The sequence below is a fragment of the Leopardus geoffroyi genome, chromosome B3, assembly GCF_018350155.1.
Source record: "Leopardus geoffroyi isolate Oge1 chromosome B3, O.geoffroyi_Oge1_pat1.0, whole genome shotgun sequence".
Taxonomy (NCBI): Eukaryota; Metazoa; Chordata; class Mammalia; order Carnivora; family Felidae; genus Leopardus; species Leopardus geoffroyi.
Window position 1 is genome coordinate 27,506,171 of NC_059337.1, and position 21,251 is coordinate 27,527,421.

Consider the following 21,251-nt stretch of genomic DNA (forward strand, 5'->3'; position numbering starts at 1 on the left):
ACATGAGAATAGACTTAGGGAACTCAATGATGCCATGAAACCTAATAATATTCATACTGTAGGAGTCCCAGAGACAAAGAGAGAAAAGGGAGCAGAAAATTTATTTGAGGAAATCATAGCTAAAAATTTCCCTCATCTGGGAAACAAAACAGACATTCAGATCCAGAAGGCACAGAAAACACCCAAAAAATTAATAAAAGCAAGCCAACACTAAGACACATTGTAATTAAATTTTCAAAATATAGTGATAAAGAAAAAAATTGGAAAAGCAGCAAGACAAAAGAAGTCCTTAAATTACAAGGGAAAACCATAATGCTACTTGGAGATTTCTCAAGAGAAATTTGGCAATCCATGTGGCATTATATATTCCATGTTCTTAATGGGAAAAATTTACACCAAGGAATACTCTGCCTAGTAAGGCTATCATTCAGAATACAATGAGAGAGTTTTCCAGTCAAACAAAAACTAAAGGATTTTGTGACCACTGAATCAGCCCTGCGATAAATATTAAAGGGAATACTTTCAGTGGAAAGAAGACACCAAAAGTGACAAAGAAAAGAAAGTAACAAAGAAAACCTCCAGAAACGATGACAAAACAAGTAATGAAATGGCAATAAATACATATATATTGGGGCGCCTGGGTGGCTCAGTACGTTGGGCGTCCGACTTCGGCTCAGGTCACGATCTCACTGTCTGTGAGTTCGAGCCCCACATCGGGCTCTGTGCTGACTGCTCAGAACCTGGAGCCTGTTTCAGATTCTGTGTCTCCCTCTCTCTCTGACCCTCCCCCGTTCATGCTCTGTCTCTCCCTGTCTCAAAAATAAATAAAACGTTAAAAAAATTTTAAATACATATATATCAATAATCACTTTGAATATAAATGGTCTAAGTGCTCCAATAAAAAATACATAGGGTGTCAAAATGGACAAAAAATAAGACCTATCAATATGCTGCCTAAAAGAGACACATTTTAGACCTAAAGACACCTGCAGATTGAAAGTGAGGAGATGGAGAAATATTTTTCATGCAAATGGACATCAAAAGTAAGCCAGAGTAGCAATACAAATATTGGACTAACTAGATTTTCAACCAAAGACTGTAAAAAGAGAAAAAAAAAAGACAAAAAGGGCACTATATATTCATAAATGGGATAATCCAAAAGAAGATATAACAATCTCAAAAATATTTATGCACCCAACATGAAGGAACCCAAATATATAAAACAATAAGTAAAAACAAAAAGGAATTAATTTATATTTATGCAGTAATAGCAGAGTACCTTAACATTCCACTTACATCAATGAACAGATAGCCTAAGCAGAAACTAAACAAGGAAATAATGACTTTGAATGACATACTGGACCAGATATATTTAACAAATATATTCCAAACACTCCATCCTAAAACAGCAGAATACATATTCTTTTCAAGTGCACATGGAACATTCTCCAAAATAGATCACATATTAGGTCACAAATCAGCCTCAAAAAAAGACAAAAAGATGGAAGTCATACCGTGCATCATTTCTAAACAAAACATTATGAAACTAGAAGTAAACCACAAGAAAAAAAAATTGGAAACAGTACAAATACAGGGAGGTTAAATAACATGCTACTAAGCAATAAATGGGTCAATCAGGAAATTAAAGAAATTTTTAAAAATACCTAAAAACGTGAAAATGAAAACACAAAGGTCCAAAACCTTTGGAATGCAGCAAAAGCACTCCTTAGAGGGAAATATATAGCAATACAGGCCTACCTCAAAAAGAAAGAAAATCTTACATATAAAACCTAACCTTAGGAGCCAAAGCAGATAAAACACCACAATGAATAAAGCATAAAGCCAGAAGAAGGAAGGAAATAATGAAGATGACAGCAGAAATAAATAATATAGAAACTAAAAAACAACAGAACAGATCGAGGAAACCAGGAGCTGGTACTTTGAAAAATTAATAACATTGATAAGCATCTAGGCAGACGTATCAAAAAGAAAAGAGAAAGAAACTACTTAAATAAAATCACAGGGGTGCCTGGGTGGCTCAGTCGATTGAGCATCCAACTTCAGCTCAGGTCATGATCTCGTGGTCCGTGAGTTCAAGCCCCGCATCGGGCTCTGTGCTGACAGCTCAGAGCCTAGAGTCTGCTTCAAATTCTGTGTCTCCCTCTCTCTGCCCCTCCCCCACTCATGCTCTGTCTCTCTCTCTCTCTGTCAAAAATAAATAAACTTAAAAAAATAAAATAAATAAAATCACAAAAGAGAGAGCAGAAATAACAACCAACACCACAGAAATACAATTACAGGAGAATACTGTGAAAATCTATATACCAACAAATTGTACAACCTGGAAGAAAAGGATCAATTTTTAGAAACATATAAACTACCAAAAACAAAGCAGGAAGAAATAGAAAAATGGAATGGACCTCAGAAGGACAATAAATAAATAAATAAATAAATAAATAAATAAATAAACAAACAAACAAACAAACTACCAACTAACTAACTAACTAAAAAACAAACAAAGAAACAAGTAAAAAGGAATGTGGGGAAGTTTAATTTGGGGATGACCAGATAAGGAGCTCTGCAGGCCTACTTCCCAAGAGAACAACAAAAAGTGGTATAAAAAATTTTTAATGAAAGTCTCTGGAAATTGTTCTAAAGGCATGCAACCAGTGAAGACATATTTATTCAAGAAAATCTTCATGAGAATAACAAGAACCAGTAGCACATCAAATATAACGCATTCCCCATCCTGGACTCAGCATAATGGAGACTCTGGGTATGTTTAAGAAGATATTGCTCTCTCTCCCTAACTCACAGCGAAAAACAACCATATCTCCCTAGGAGAAGCAAGCTACCAGCATTCCTTCCTCCTATCTCCATGTTGCAGAGCCTAATAACAGAAGAATTTGGATAAGAAATTAGATCTCTTCCTGCACCAACACACCAAACAGAGTACTGAAGTACTACATAATGTGCGTCAAAAGAAGCATACTGGAACCATGACTCTCCTCATGGACCCTGTGCAGGGTATAAGTTACCAACCAGAAAGGCAAGCCTAGAAGACCTGAGACTACCATCCCCACTCAGTGCCCTGATCATAAAGCAGAAGAATCAGTTCAAGAGAAACAGGCCACTCCCTGCCCCTAGGTATTCATCAGTGACTCAGACATCTTGGGCAGGAGGATAGTCAGGTCATAAGAAAAGAGTTCTGAAATTCTACCCAAATAATTTTATTTTATTTAAAACAGAGTGTGATGGGGGATTAGAAAAGGAAGATGGCAACATAGGAGGATGCTGGGCTCACCTCAACCTGCTGATGGCTTAGGTTCCACCCACATCTGCCTAAATAACACAGAAAACTGCTGGAAGACTAGCAGAATGGACTCTCCGGAGCAAAGCATAGACAAGACGCCCATGGAAGAGGGTAGGAAGGGCAGAGAGGCTGTGCATGCTACACGGACTGGTCTGAGGGAGCCAGGGCGGTGGAGGGGCAGCCTGCCCTGCAAGGCAGAGCCCACTCAGTCTGGCTTGCAAAAGCAGAGGGGCCAGACTCTGTGACTTCTGACAGCCAGCGGGAATTAATACCTGGAATGTTAAAAGTCAACAGCTCTGCTCTCAGAGAGCTGGGAGGGTGAGAGGATGCCAAGAGGGAGAGTTGTTGAGCCCCAGAAGGACAAAGTTTGGTGGGGGAACAAAGGCACTGGCAAGCGCCATTTCCCTCTTCCATCCGCCAGCCAAAATTCCAAAGGGACCCAGTTCCAGTCACCGACCTTGCTTGCACCGCCCAAACACCCAATACTGTACTTCTTTGGATCCATCCCTCTGACTGGCCTCCCTCCCTCCCAGTGCTGCAGGGCCCTTCCCTGTGCACCTTGTGGATCCACTGCTGCTAATATGCCCTTGGCCAGATCGCATCATAGCAGCACCACAAACCTGGCATTGTGCAAGTAGCTCAGACAGAAGTCACAACAATCCACAGTGAGTTCTGCTGTGGGGGAGAAGAAAAAATAAGGTACACACCAGTCTGACTGTGACCCAGCGGTGGACTGGGGGCAGACATTGGGTCTGACTGTGGCCCCACCACCAACACAAGTTTCTCTGGACAACACAGGGGGAAGTGCCCTGCAGTCTGGAGCTAGCACAGGGACTAGCCAAAATGACGAAACAGAAGCAGTCTCCTCAAAAGAAACTCGAGGACATAGTGACAGCTAATGAATTGATCAAAACCAATTTCAGCAATATAATGGAACAAAAATTGAGAATAATAGTCATAAAATTAATCGTTGGGCTTGAAAAGAGCATAGAGGACAGCAGATAATCTATTGCTACAGAGCTCAAGGGACTAAAAAATAGTAATGAGGAACTAAAAAATGCTATAAATGAGATGCAAAATAAAATGGAGGCAGCCATAGCAGAGATTGAAGAGGCAGAGGAGAGAATAGGTGAATTAGAAGATAAAATTATGGAAAAAGAGGAAACTGAGAAAAAGAGAGATAAAAAAAAATCCAGGAGTATGGGGGGAGAAATAGGGAACTAAGTGATGCAATCGAATGGAACAATATCCCCATCACAGGACTTCCAGAAGAAGAGGACAGAGAGAAAGGGGCTGAAGGTGTACTTGAACAAATCATAGCTGAGAACTTTCCTCATTTGGGGAAGGAAATAGGCATTGAATCCAAGAGGCACAGACAACTCCCCTCAGACGTAACTTGAATTGATCTTCTGCATGACATATCATAGTGAAACTGGCAAAAAACAAAGATAAAGAGAGAATTCTGAAAGCAGCTAGAGATAAACAGGCCTTAATTTACAAACGTAGGCATATAAAGGTAGTAGCAGACCTATCTATTGAAACTTGGCAGGCCAGAAAGGAATGGCAGGATATATTCAATGTGATGACAGAAAAAATATGCAGCCAAGAATCCTGTATCCACCAAGTCTGTCATTCAGAATAAGAGAGATAAAGGTTTTCCCAAACAAAAAAAACTGAAGGAATTCATCACCACTAAACCAGCCCTACAAGCGATCCTCAGGGGGACTCTGTGAATGAAATGTTGCAAGGACCACAAAGTACCAGAGACATCACTGCAAGCATGAAACCTGCAGACATCACAATGACTCTAAACCCACATCTTTCAAGAATAACACCAAATGTAAGTGGACTAAATGCTCCAACCAAAAGACATAGGGTATCAGAATGGATAAAAAAAAACAAGATTCATCTATTTTCTTCCTACAAGAGACTCAATTTTAAACATGAGGACACCTTCAGATTGAAAGTGAGGGGATGGAGAACTATCTATCATGCTACTGGATGTCAAAAGAAAGCTGGAGTAGCCATACTTGAATCAGACAAACTAGACTTTAAATTAAAGGCTATAACAAGAGATGAAGAAGGATATTATATAAAATTAACAGGGTCTATCCATCAGGAATAGCTAACAAATATAAATGTCTATGCACTGAATATGGAAGCCCCCAAATATATAAAACAATTATTCAAAAACATAAGCAACCTTATTGATAAGAATGTGGTAATCGCAGGGACTTCAATACTCCACTTACAACAATGGATAGATCATCGAGACACAGGATAATTCAAGAAACAAGGGCCCTGAATGATACATTGGATCAGATGGACTTGACAGATATATTTAGAACTCTGCATCCCAAAAGAACAGAATATACGTTCTTCTCCAGTACACATGGAACATCCCCCAAGATAGATAACATACTGGGTCACAAAACATCCATTAATAGGTATAAAAGACTTGAGATCATACCATGCACATTTTGAGAACACAATGCTATGAAACTTGAAATCAACCACAGGAAAAAGTCTGGAAAACCTCCAAAAGCATGGAGGTTAAAGAACACCCTACTAAAGAATGAATGGGTCAATCAGGCAATTAGAGAAGAAATTTAAAAAATATATGGAAACAAATGAAAATGAAAATACAACAATCCAAATGCTTTGGGATCCAGCAAAGGCAGTACTGAGAGGAATCATACATTGCAATCCAGGCCTATCTCAAGAAACAAGAAAAATCCCAAATACAAACTCTAAGAGCACACCTAAAGGAAATAGAAGCAGAACAGCAAAGACAGCCTAAACCCAGCAGAAGAAGAGAAATAATAAATATCAGCACAGAAATAAACAATATAGAATCTAAAAAAATGGTAGAGCAGATCAACGAAACCGAGAGTTTTTTTTTTTTTTTAATAAACAAAATTGATAAACCTCTAGCCAGGCTTCTCAAAAAGAAAAGGGAGAGGACCCAAATAGATAAAATCATGAATGAAAATGGAATTGTTACAACCAATCCCTCAGAAATACAAGCAATTATCAGGGAATACAATGAAAAATTATATGCCAACACACTGGACAACCTGGAAGAAATGGACAAATTCCTAAACACCCACACACTTCCAAAACTCAATCAGGAGGAAATAGAAAGCTTCAACAGGCCCACAAACAGTGAAGAAATTGAATCAGTTATCAAAAATCTCTCAACAAATAATAGTCCAGGACCAAATGGCTTCCCTGGGGAATTCTACCAGACAGTTAAAGCAGAGTTAATACCTACCCATCTCAAGCTGTTCCAAAAAATAGAAAGGGAAGGAAAACCTCCAGACTCATTCTATGAAGCCAGCGTTACTTTGATTCCTAAACCAGACAGAAACCCAGTAAAAAAAGAGAACTACAGGCCGATATCCCTGATGAACATGGATGCAAAAATTCTCAACAAGATACTAGCAAATTGAAGTCAACAGCTTATAAAAAGAATTATTCACCATGATCAAGTGGGATTCATTCCTGGGATGCAGGGCTTGCTCAATATTCACAAATCAATCAACGTGATAATTCACATTAATAAAAGAAAAGATAAGAACCGTATGATCCTGTCAATCGATGCAGAAAAAGCATTTGACAAAATTCAGCATCCTTTCTTAATAAAAACCCTTGAGAAAGTCGGGATAGAAGGAACATACTTAAACATCATAAAAGCCATTTATGAAAAGCCCACAGCTAACATCATCCTCAATGGGGAAAAACTGAGAGCCTTCCCCCTGAGATCAAGAACACGAAAGGGATGTCCATTCTCACCGCTGTTGTTTAACATAGTGTTGGAAGTTCTAGCATCAACAATCAGACAACAAAAGGAAATCAAAGGCATCAAAATTCGCAATGATGAAGTCAAGCTTTCGCTTTTTGTAGATGACATGATATTATACATGGAAAACCAGACAGACTCCACCAAAAGTGGGCTAGAAGTGATACATGAACTCAGCAACGTCGCAAGATACAAAATCAATGTACAGAAATCATTTGCATTCTTCTACGCTAATAATGAAGCAACAGAAAGACAAAGAAACTGATCCCATCGCAATTGCACTAAGAAGCATAAAATACCTTGGAATAAACCTAACCAAAGATGTAAAAGATCTGTATGCTGAAAACTATAGAAGGCTTATGAAGGAAATTGAAGAAGCTACAAAGAAGTGGAAAAACATTCCGTGCTCATGGATTGGAAGAATAAATATTGCTAAAATGTCAATACTACCCAAAGCTATCTACACATTCAATGAAATCCCAATCAAAATTGCACCAGCATTCTTCTCAAAGCTAGAACAAGCAATCCTAAAATTTGTATGGAACTACCAAAGACCCCGAATAGCCAAAGTAATTTTGAAGAAGAAGACCAAAGCGGGAGGCATCACAATCCCAGACTTTAGCCTCTACTACAAAGCTGCAGTCATCAAGACAACATGGTATTGGCACAAAAACAGACACATAGACCAATGGAATAGAATAGAAACCCAAGAATTGGACCCACAAAAGTATGGCCAATTAATCTTTGACAAAGCAGGAAAGAACGTCCAATGGAAAAAAGTCTCTTTAACAAAGGGTACTGGCAGAACTGGACAGCAACATGCCAAAGGATGAAACTAGACTACTTTCTTACACCATTCACAAAAATAAACTCAAAATGGGTAAAGGACTTGAATGTGAGACAGGAAACCATCAAAACCCTAGAGGAGAAAGCAGGAAAAGACCTCTCTGACCTCAGCCACAGCAATTTCTTACTTGACACATCCCCAAAGGCAAGAGAATTAAAAGCAAAAATGAACTATTGGGACCTCATGAAGATAAAAATCTTCTGCACTGCAAAGGAAACAATCAAGAAAGCTAAAAGGCGACCAATGGAATGGGACAAGATATTTGCAAATGACATATGAGACAAAGGGCTAGTATCCAAAATCTATAAATAACTCACCAAATCCACACCTGAAAAACAAATAATCCAGTGAAGAAATGGGCAGAAAACATGAATAGACACTTCTCTAATGAAAACAGGAACAGGAAAAAATGCTCAATGTCGCCCCTCATCAGGGAAATGCAAATCAAAACCACACTCAGATACCACCTCATGCCAGTCAGAGTGGCTAAAATGAACAAATCAGGAGACTATAGATGCTGGCGAGGATGTGGAGAAACGGGAACCCTCTTGCACTGTGGGTGGGAATGCAAACTGGTGCAGCCGCTCTGGAAAACAGTGTGGAGGTTCCTCAAAAAATTAAAAATAAATCTACCCTATGACCCAGAAACAGCACTGCTAGGAATTTACCCAAGGGATATAGGAGTGCTGATGCATAAGGACACTTGTACCCCAATGTCTATAGCAGCACTTTCAACAATAGCCAAATTACGGAAAGAGCCTAAATGTCTACCAACTGACGAATGGATAAAGAAATTGTGGTTTATATACACAATGGGATACTATTTGGCAATGAAAAAGAATTAAATCTGGCCTTTTGTAGCAACATGGGTGGGACTGGAGAGTGTTATGCTAAGTGAAATAAGTCATACAGAGAACGACAAATACCATATGTTTTCACTCTTATGTGGATCCTGAGAAACTTACCAGAAGACCATGGGGGAGGGGAAGGGGTAAAAAAAAAAGAGGGAGGGAGCCAAACCATAAGAGACTCTTAAAAACTAAGAATAAACTGAGGGCTGATGGGGGGTGGGAGGGAGGGGAAAGTGGCTGATGGGCATTGAAAAGGGCACCTGTTGGGATGAGCACTGGGTGTTATATGGAAACCAATTTGACTATAAATTTCATATTAAAAATAAATAAGTAGGGGCGCCTGGGTGGCGCAGTCGGTTGAGCGTCCGACTTCGGCCAGGTCACGATCTCGCAGTCCGTGAGTTCGAGCCCCGCGTCAGGCTCTGGGCTGATGGCTCAGAGCCTGGAGCCTGTTTCCGATTCTGTGTCTCCCTCTCTCTCTGCCCCTCCCCCGTTCATGCTCTGTCTCTCTCTGTCCCAAAAATAAATAAACGTTGAAAAAAAAAATTTTTTTAAAAAATAAATAAATAAAAATAAATAAGTAAAAAATAAACAGTGTAGTGAAGTTCAAGCTTCAGAGTTCTCTCAAACACAATAAAGACATGATGGTAAGCAATTAAGAGGAGGCTGAAAACTCCATGAGAGTAACAAAACTAACTAGGCCACCTAGTTCACCAGAGGGAACTAGAGAAAGAGACAATTAAGAAGAAGCCTATTACAGTCAGAAAAAAACAAACAAGAAACACAAAAAAACATTCTCGAAACTACCTCTTCAAAGGGAAGTAAAGGTCACTGGATTATTCTAACTCAGGAATTGTCAGGAATTTATGACACAGGAATTGTCAAAAATAATAGAGCAATTATTTGAGAATTAGTGAAGCCTAACAGCTATATGTTGTATCAACAAACGCCTTAACAAGATCAGGAAAACAGACAAAAAGAGACATATAAAAAGTAATGTAAAATTTAAAAATTATACATAAATACTAACTTCTCAATATTTACACTAAATATGAATGGAATAAACACATCAATTAAAAGGTGGATTTGGGCCGAATGAATTTTTATTAAAAATATGTTCCAACTATATGCTATATACAAGCAATTCAACTTAGATTCTAAGATCCAAATACAGTGAAATTAAAAGGATTGAAAAAGATATTCCATACAAACAATAATTAAAAAATGCTGATATACTATGCTAATATCAGACAAAATTGACTTTAAGATAATTGTTTCTAAATACAAGGAAGAATATTTATAGTGGCTTAATATAAACAGAATTAGCAACAACCTTCCAGGGAAATTAATTAGTATCCAGAGTTGCTAAAATATATTATCTAAATTTTTCATTTTCCAACAACAAAGACAGGAAAGTATAATCCATACTTTATGGGGGAAAATAGTCAATACAAATTGTAAGAGGAGGCACAGGTGTTGGATTCAGAAAAGACTTTAAAACAAATTTGAAATATGTTCAGAGAGCTAAAGGAAATCATGTTTAAAATTATGACAATAATGCCTTAAGTAGAGAATCATAAAAAGTTAAAAGTTATTTTTAAGAGAATACAATGGAAATTCTGGAATTGAAAATCATGAGTGAAATGAAAAATTGACCAGAGGACTCAACAAATTTGAGATGACATAAAAAGACTCAATGAATACTTAAATTTATCAATAGAAATTATTGCTTTATAGAACAGGAAAAAAATAATGAGGAAATGTGAAAAAATGAAGAACTTTAGGATACCATTAAGCAAACAAACATGACTATTATAGGAGTCCCAGAAAGAGAAGAAAATAATACAACTTAAAGAGGAAAAAGGAGGAATAATAATGTAATTGAAGGAATGGTAGTCAAAACTACTCAAATAATCAAAATTGATTTTTTAAAATAATCTACAGACCTGAAAAGCCAAAAAAACCAAAAAACTCATAAATACAATAAACACCAGGAGATCCACACCTAGATGCATCACATAAAACTACTGAAAGTCAAAGACAAAATCTCAAAAGCTTCAACAGAAATATGAATCAATATGTGTAGAAGAAAAACAGTATGATTCACAGCTGACTTCCCATAAGAATTAATGGAGACCAGAGGGTAGTAGGATGACAGACTTGAAGTGTTGAAAGAAAAAAACAACTAGAAACCAAGAATCATATATTGATCCAGCAAAACCATTCTTTGAAAATGAAGGCAAAGTACAGGCATTCACATACAAAGATCAAGAGAATACACTGCCAGCTGACCTGCTCTATGAGATACATTAAAGGAATTTCTTTGGGCTGACACCAAAAGGCAATTTAAATCCATGCAAAGGAATAAAGAGCTATTGAAAAAGGTCTTATATATATATATAAATGACATACATATATATATATATATATGACTATGAATATATTTTTATTTTCTTCATTTTTTTTAAATGCATTGCATAAAATAATAATGATAAAACTATGTTAGGCATATAACATACTTATAAATATATGCAAGAATAAAAACATAAAGAAGGGAGGAGAAATTGGAGCCATATTAGAGGAAGATTTCTATATTTTACTAGAAGTAAGTTACTATTTATCCAAAGTAGACTGTAATAAATTAAGATCCATAGTTTAACTCCTACTGTAACCAATAAGAAAATAATTCAAGGGACACCAAAGTTAAACATCTTACTCTTGGTTTTGGTTCAGGTCATTATTTCACAGTTCATGAGTTCAAACCCCATGTTGGGCTCTGTGGTGACAGTGTGGAGTCTGCTTGAGATTCTCTCTCTCCCTCTCTCTCTGCCCTTCCCTTACTCACATCCTCTCTCAAAATAAATATAATCTTTAAAAAGAAAATTCAAAAATTTGGTGTAAAGAAAGAAACAAAGAAGAGAATATAAATGGTACAGAAGAAAATATTTATTTACCCAAAGAAAGCAGCAAAGCAGAAGAGAGAATAAAAAATAAACATGACAGCAAAAACAAATAGCAAAATGGAAGACATAAACTCAAGTGTAAAATAATTTTATTACATGTGAATGGATTAAACATTTCCATCAAAAGAAAAATCATCAAACTTTATTTTCTTTAAGTGAAAGTCCATTTGAACAGTAAACAAAAGAGGGCTAAAGTGGCTATATCAATATCAGTCAAAACAGAATCTAGCACAAAAATATTACTAAAGAAAATGAAGGACACATAATAATGACAAAACCTCAATTAGTTTGGATGATATAATTATAAAACATATATTCCTAACAACAGATTTTCAAAATACAAAGCAAAATGAACACATTTGAAAGAAAAAGTACACAATTCAAAAATAGTGAAGACTTCCATATCTAATTCTCAAAAATTGACAGAACCACTACACAGAATATCTGTGATATGTAGACTTAAATTTGTTCACAAGGAAGACATAGCTGGCATTTATAGTACACTCCACCAAACAACAGGAAAGAACACAAACTTTTCAAGCACAAGTGGAATATTCTCCAGGAAAGACCAAATTTTATTGAGACCAAACAATAAAATTTTATTGAGACCAAACAATAAAATTAAGATGACTGAAATGATGGAAAGCAAAACTTAATTAAATTAAAGATAAAAAACGAAGGAAATATGGGCAATCCTCAAATATTTGGAACTTAAAAAACATACTTCTAAATAATCTATGATTCAAAAAAGAAATTACAAGGAAAATTAGAAAATATTTTGCACTAAATGAAAATGAAAGAAATACATGTAATTTAAGGAATTCAGAGGAGTGGTGCTTGGGAAAATGTATAGTTTAAGAAAGACTTCAAGTCAATAACCAAAGGTTCCTCCTTAAAAACGTAGGAGGGAAAAGAGAACACTAAGTCAAGAGGAAGTATAAGAAATAAAATAATGAAGGTTAGAAATCAATGAAATACAAAACAAAAACTATGGACTGATTCAATGAAGTTAAAATTTGTTCTTCTTTTAAAAAGATCAACAAAATTGTGCAAATTTACCTATATTGATCAAGAAAAAGAGATAAATCACCAAAATCAGAAATGAAAGCGGGTCATCACTAATGCCATTACAGAAACAAAAAGTATTATAAGGAAATATTATAAACTTATGCCAGAAATAAACAATTTAAATGAAATAGACAAATTTATAAAAGACAAAAATTACTAAAATTTATGAAAGAAGAAAGAGAACATCTGAATGACCAAAGAAACTGAATTAGTAAAACAAACACAAAAATTTCCCACAAATTAAATTCCAGACCCAGGTGGCTCACTGAAAACCTCAACTGAATATTAAAGCCAATCCTTTACAATTACAATCCTATTATTATTATTATTATTATTATTATTATTAAAGACCAATATTTCTCATACAATCTGAACTCAACAATTTATTATACACCATGACCAAGTGAGATTTATTCTACGAATTCAGAGTAGATCTGAAAATCTGAAAATCCATTAATGTAGTATACCATATTAATAGATTCAAATTAATAGACCCAAGAATAAAAATCACATGGTCATCTCAGTAGGTACAGAAAAACATTTTTCAAAATCCAATATATATTTCTGATAAAAATTCACAAGAAACTTGAGATATATTGGAACTTTCTCAACCTGATAAAAAGATTCTATTAAAAAAAAAAAACCTACAACAAACATTGCGCATAATAGCGAAAAACTGAATGTGTTTCCCCTAAGCTCAGGAACAAGGTATGGAGGTCAATGTTCACTATTTCTATTCAACTGAACTGGAAGTTCTAGCCAACAAGACAAGAGGGAAAAAAAGAGAAGAAAAAAATGGGGAAAGGAGGGAGGGAGAGAAAATGAGCTAGTTAGAGGCATTCAGATCAGAAATGGAAGAAATTTAAATTCTTTATTCACAAATGAGATGAAACAAAATTCTAAGGAATCCAAAAATAACTACTAGACTAATAAATGAGCTCAGCAAGGTCACAGGATATATCAATATGAAAAATTAATTGTATTTCTATATAATGGCAATGTACATTCAGAATCAAACCATATTTGATGAAAGATTAATATACAGAATATACAAAGGACAATTATGACTCATGACAATGATGACTCAACAACAAAAAAATCCCAAGTGAAAAGAGTTGAATAGAAATTCATGAACATATAAAAATGGCTAATAACATGATGTTGAATATCACAATGAGGTACCACTTCACACCTAATAGAATGTCTATAATCAAAAAGAAAGGCAGGGGCTTCTGGGGAGATGGCGGCATAGAAGGACGCTGGGCTCACTGCGTGTCCTGCTGATCACTTAGGTTCCACCCACACCTGCCTAAATAAGCCAGAAAATCGCCATAAGACTAGCAGAACAGATTCTCCGAAGCCAAGCATAGACAAGAGGCCCACGGAAGAGGGTAGGAAGGGTGGAGAGGCGGTGCGCACTACACGGACTGGCGCCAGGAGCCGGGGCAGAAGGGCAGCCCGCCGACAAAGCAGAGGCCCGGAGTCTGGCTTGCAAAAGATGGACTGTGTTCTGACAGCACGCGGGACTTAACATCTGGAAGGTTATAAGTTAACAGCTCTGCTCGGGGAACAGGAGGGCTGGAGGACAATGGGAAGGAGAGTTGTTGAGCCCCAGACAACAGAGCACAGCTTGGCGGGGAACAAAGGTGCTCACCAGCAACATCTCTCTCGCCCACCCCCCAGCCAAAATCCAAAAGGGAACCAGTTCCTGTCAGGGAACTTGCTTGTACCTTGCAAATACCCAATGCTGTGCTGCTGCAGATCCATCCCTCCAGCGGGTCTGACTCACTCCTGGTGCTGCAGGGCCCCTCCCGAAGCGGATCTCCAAAGGAAAAGCGAGCTGAGTCTGCCCCTCCCACCCCTGTGCACCTTGCCAATCCACCCCAGCTAATACACCAGAACCCCAGCACCACAAGCCTGGAAGTGTGCAAGTAGCACAGAAGGGCCATGCCACCCCACAGTGAATCCCGCCCCTAGGAGAGGGGAAGAGAAGGTCTGACTGTAGACCGAGTGGTGGGCTGGGGGCAGACATCAGGTCTGACTGCAGCCCTGCCCACCAAGGCAAGTTATTCAAGACAGCACAGGGGAAGTGCCCTGCAGTTCCGCACCACTCCAGGGACTATCCAAAATGATGAAATGGAAGAATTCCCCTCAAAAAAACCTCCAGGAAATAACAATAGCTAACGAACTGATCAAAAATATTTTAACAATATAACAGAGAGTGAATTTAGAATAATAGTAATAAAATTAATCGCTGGGCTTGAAAACAGTATAAAGGACAGCAGAGAATCTCTTGCTACAGAGATCAAGGGACTAAGGAACAGCCAGGAGGAGCTAAAAAATGCTATTAGTGAGCTGCAAAATAAAATGGAGATGACCACAGCTCGAATTGAAAAGGCAGAGGAGAGAATAGGTGAACTAGAAGATAAAATTATGGAAAGGAAGAAGCTGAGAAAAAGAGAGATAAAAAAAATCCAGGAGTACGAGGGGAAAATTAGAGAACTAAGTGATGCACTAAAGAGAAATAATCTATGCATATTTGGTATTCCAGAGGAGGAAGAGAGAGGGAAAGGTGTTGAAGGTGTACTTGAAGAAATCATAGCTGAGAACTTCCCAGATCTGAGAAGGAAAAAGGAATTGAAATCCAAGAGGCACAGAGAACTCCCTTCAGACACAACTTGAATCGATCTTCTGCATGTCATTTCATAGTGAAACTGGCACAATACAAGGATAAAGAGAAAATTCTGAAAGCAGCTAGGGATAAAAGTGCTCTAATATATAAAGGGAGACCCATGGACTCGTGACGGATCTCTCTACTGAAACGTGGCAGGCCAGAAAGGAATGGCAGGAAATCTTCAATGTGATGAACAGAAAAAAATATGCAGCTGAGAATCCTTTATCCAGCAAGTCTGTCATTTAGAATAGAAGGAGAGATAAAGGTCTTCCCAAACAAAACCTGAAGGAATTCATCACCACGAAACCAGCCCTACAAGAGATCCTAAGGGGGATCCGTGAGACAAAGTACCAGAGACATCGCTACAAGCATGAAACCTACAGACATCACAATGACTCGAAATCCATATCTTTCTATAATAACACTGAAGGTAAATGGACTAAATGCTCCAACCAAAAGACATAGGGTATCAGAATGGATAAAAAAACAAGACCCATCTATTTGCTGTCTACAAGACACTCATTTTAGACCTAAGGACACCTTTAGATTGAGAGTGAGGGGATGGAGAACTATTTATCATGCTACTGGAAGTCAAAAGAGAGCTGGAGTAGCCATACTTATATCAGACAAACTAGACTTTAAATTAAAGGCTGTAACAAGAGATGAAGAAGGGCATTAGATAATAATTACAGGGTCTCTCCATCAAGAACTAACAATTATAAATGTCTATGCACCGAATACGGGAGCCCCCAATATATAAAACAATTACTCACAAACATAAGCAACCTTATTGATAAGAATGTGGTAATTGCAGGGGACTTTAACACCCCACTTACAACAATGGATAGATCATCTAGACACATGGTCAATAAAGAAACAAGGGCCCTGAATGATACATTGGATCAGATGGACTTGACAGATATATTTAGAACTCTGCATCCCAAAGCAACAGAATATACTTTCTTCTCGAGTGCAAATGGAACATTCTCCAAGATAGATCACATACTGACTGGGTCACAAAACAGCCCTTCATAAGTATAAAAGAATTGAGATCATACCATGCATACTTTCAGACCACAATGCTATAAAGCTTGAAATCAACCACAGGAAAAAGTCTGGAAAACCTCCAAAAGAATGGAGGTTAAAGAACACCCTACTAATGAATGAATGAATCAACCAGGCAATTAGAGAAGAAATTAAAACATATGGAAACAAACGAAAATGAAAATACAACAATCCAAATGCTTTGGGATGCTGCAAAGGCAGTACTGAGAGGAAAATACATTGCAATTCAGCCTAACTCAAGAAACAAGAAAAATCCAAAATACAAAATGTTAACAGCACACACCTAAAGGAAATAGAAGCAGAGCAGCAAAGACACCCTAAATCCAGCAGAATAAGAGAAATGATAAAGATCAGAGCAGAAATAAACAATATAGAATCTAAAAAATCTGTAGAGCAGATCAATGAAACCAAGAGTTGTTTTTTTGAAAAAATAAACAAAATTGATAAACCTCTAGCCAAGCTTCTTACAAAGAAAAGGGAGAGGACCAAAATAGATAAAATCATGAATGAAAATGGAATTATTACAAACAATCCCTCAGAAATACAAGCAGTTATCAGGGAATATATGAAAAAATATATGCCAACTCACTGGACAACCTGGAAGAAATGGACAAATTCCTAAACACCCACACACGTCCAAAACTCAATCAGGAGGAAATAGAAAGCTTGAACAGACCAATAACCAGCGAAGAAATTGAATCAGTTGTCAAAAATCTCCCAACAAATAACAGTCCAGGACCAGATGGCTTCCCTGGGGAATTCTACCAGACATTGAAAGCAGAGATGACACCTATCCTTCTCAAGCTATTCCAAAAAATAGAAAGGGAAGGAAAACTTCCAGACTCATTCTATGAAGCCAGCATTATTCTGATTCCTAAACCAGACAGAGACCCAGTAAAAAAAGAGAACAACAGGCCAATATCCCTGATGAATATGGATGCAAAAATTCTCAATAAGATACTAGCAAATTGAATTCAACAGCTTATAAAAAGAATTATTCACCATGATCAAGTGGGATTCATTCCTGGGATGCAGGGCTGGTTCAACACTCACAAATCAATCAACGTGATACATCACATTAATAAAAGAAAAGATAAGAACCATATGATCCCGTCAATCAATGCAGAAAAAGTATTTGACATAATTTAGCATCCTTTCTTAATAAAAAGGCTTGATAAAGTTGGGATAGAAGGAACATACTTAAACATCATAGAAGCCATTTATGAAAAGCCCACAGCTAATATCATCCTCAATGCGGAAAAACTGACAGCTTTCCCCCTGAGATCAGGAACACGACAGGGATGTCCACTCTCATCGCTGTTGTTTAACATAGTGTTGGAAGTGATAGCATCACAATCAGACAACAAAAGGAAATCAAAGGCATCAAAATTGGCAATGATGAAGTCAAGCTTTCACTTTTTGCAGATGACAAAACACTTTTGCAGATATTATACATGGAAAACCGGACAGACTCCACCAAAAGTGTGCTAGAACTGATACATGAATTCAGCAGTCACAGGATACAAAATCAACGTACAATAATCATTTGCATTCGTCTACACTAATAATGAAGCAACAGAAAGACAAATAAAGAAACTGATCCCATTTACAATTGGACTAAGAATCATAAAATAACTCGGAATAAACCTAACCAAAGATGTAAAAGATCTGTATGCTGAAAACCATAGAAAGCTTATGAAGGAAATTGAAGAAGACATAAAGAAATGGAAAAACATTCCATGCTAATGGATTGGAAGAATAAATATTGTTAAGATGTCAATACTACCCAAAGCTATCTACACATACAATGCAATCCCAATCAAAATTGCACCAGCATTCTTCTTGAAGCTAGAACAAGCAATCCTAAAATTCATATGGAACCACAAAAGGCCCCGAATAGCCAAGTAATTTTGAAGAAGACCAAAGCAGGAAGCATCACAATCCCAGACTGTAGCCTCTACTACAAAGCTGCAGTCATCAAGACAACATGGTATTGGCACAAAAACAGACACATAGACTAATGGAATAGAATAGAAACCCCAGAATTGGACCCACAAAAGTATGGCCAACTAATCTTTGACGAAGCAGGAAAGAATATCTAATGGAAAAAAGACAGTCTCTTTAACAAATGGTGCTGGGGGGCGCCTGGGGGGCGCAGTCGGTTAAGCGTCCGACTTCAGCCAGGTCACGATCTCGCGGTCCGTGAGTTCGAGCCCCGCGTCGGGCTCTGGGCTGATGGCTCAGAGCCTGGAGCCTGTTTCCGATTCTGTGTCTCCCTCTCTCTCTGCCCCTCCCCCGTTCATGCTCTGTCTCTCTCTGTCCCAAAAATAAATAAACGTTGAAAAAAAAATTTTTTTTTTAAAAAACAAATGGTGCTGGGAGTACTGGACAGCAACATGCAGTAGAATGAAACTAGACTACTTTCTTACACCATTCACAAAAATAAACTCAAAATGGGTAAAGGACTTGAATGTGAGACAGGAAACCATCAAAACCCTAGAGGAGAAAGCAGGAAAAGACCTCTCTGACCTCAGCCACAGCAATTTCTTACTTGACACATCCCCAAAGGCAAGGGAATTAAAAGCAAAAATGAACTATTGGGACCTCATCAAGATAAAAAAAGCTTCTGCACAGCAAAGGAAACAATCAACAAAACTAAAAGGCAACCAACGGAATGGGAAAAGATATTTACAAATGACATATCGGACAAAGGGCTAGTATCCAAAATCTATAAAGAGCTCACCAAACTCAACACCCAAAAAACAAATAATCCAGTGAAGAATGGGCAGAAAACATGAATAGACACTTCTCTAAAGAAGACATCCAGATGGCCAACAGGCACATGAAAAGATGCTCAACGTCGCTCCTCATCAGGGAAATACAAATCAAAACCACACTCAGATATCACCTCACGCCAGTCAGAGTGGCCAAAATGAACAAATCAGGAGACTATAGATGCTGGAGAGGATGTGGAGAACTGGGAACCCTCTTTCACTGTTGGTGGGAATGCAAATTGGTGCAGCCACTCTGGGAAACAGTGTGGAGGTTCCTCAAAAAATTAAAAATAGACCTACCCTATGACCCAGCAGTAGCACTGCTAGGAATTTACCCAAGGGATACAGGAGTACTGATGCATAGGGGCACTTGTACCCCAATGTTTATAGCAGCACTCTCAACAATAGCCAAATTGTGGAAAGAGCCTTAATGTCCATCAACTGATGAATGGATAAAGAAATTGTGGTTTATATACACAACGGAGTACTACGTGGCAATGAGAAAGAATGAAATATGGCCCTTTGTAGCAATGCAGATGGAACTGGAGAGTGTGATGCTAAGTGAAATAATTCATACAGAGAAAGACAGATACCATATGTTTTCACTCTTATGTGGATCCTGAGAAACTTAACAGAAACTCATGGGGGAGGGGAAGGAAAAAAAATGAGGATAGAGTGGGACAGAGCCAAAGCATAAGAGACTCTTAAAAACTGAGAACAAACTGAGGGTTGATGGGGTGGTGGGAGAGAGGGAAGGGTAGGTGATGGGCATTGAAGAGGGCATCTTTTGGGATGAACACTGGGTGTTATATGGAAACCAATTTGACAATAAATTTCATATATTAAAAAAAAAAAAAAGAAAGGCAAAGTGTGATAGTGAGATTGTAGAGAAACTGGAATACTATTACACTGCCAGTGAGAATGTAAAATGGTACAGTCACTGTGAAAAGCATTTTTACAGTTTCTTAAGAAGCTAAACTTATGATAAAACCTAGCATATATCTCAAAGACATGAAAATATTCCACATGAAGTTTACACACAAATTTACACAAATGTTTGTGATAGTAATATTCATAATGTTCAAAGTTGGAAAGAATACAAATATTCATCAAATGGTATCCACAAAGTAGAATGCTATTCAGCAATAAAACAAATGAGCTAAAATACATACAAAGACATGGATGAACAAACATTATTATCATTATTTTAATTAAAGAAAGCAGACAGAAAAAACTATGATTTTTCCTATATATGATTCTTTTGGATGAAATGTATAGGAAAGGCAAATCAATAGACAGAAAAAAATAGTGATTGCCTAAATCTGGAGTCAAGAGCTAGAATTAATCGTAAATGGACATGTGGGATCTCTTTTGGATGATGGAAATGTTCTAAACTTATTAAAAATCATTAAATTGTAAACTTACCATGTGAATATTATGTAAATTATACCCCAATAAAGTTGTTTTTAAAATTCCATTGTTTACTACATCAACAAAGTGAAGTATAAAATATGGAAAAATATGCCCAAAACCCAGATGAGATAGCAATTTATACCTGGAGTAAACATGTAATTGAGGCAGAGACTTTCAAAGTCCAATCATGAAAACAATAACCAGAATTTTCCCCTCCATATTCTATGTGTTCAGTGTGGAAAGAACACCCTGAAAAAAAAAGCTGAATGTTTTGAGTGTGAAACTGAGGATTTAGAATATAATTCACAACCCGCCACAGACTTGGAGGGACTGAGTCACTTACTACATCTACACAACCCATTAGGAGCAAAGATGTAGATTACAAAACTTCAAAGGCCCTGTCTTAAAGACAAATGGTGGGGGGAGTATCAAAGTTTTATTACACAGAATAATTAAAACCAAATGGGTCTACCATCAGTAA

The 21,251-nt window shown here is 37.3% G+C and overlaps 1 protein-coding gene across 1 annotated transcript in view; it reads right to left on the reverse strand.

Moving 5' to 3' along the window:
• OCA2 (OCA2 melanosomal transmembrane protein) overlaps nucleotides 1-21,251 on the reverse strand; it is a 504,847-nt gene that overhangs the window by 218,031 nt on the left and 265,565 nt on the right. The window lies entirely within an intron of this gene.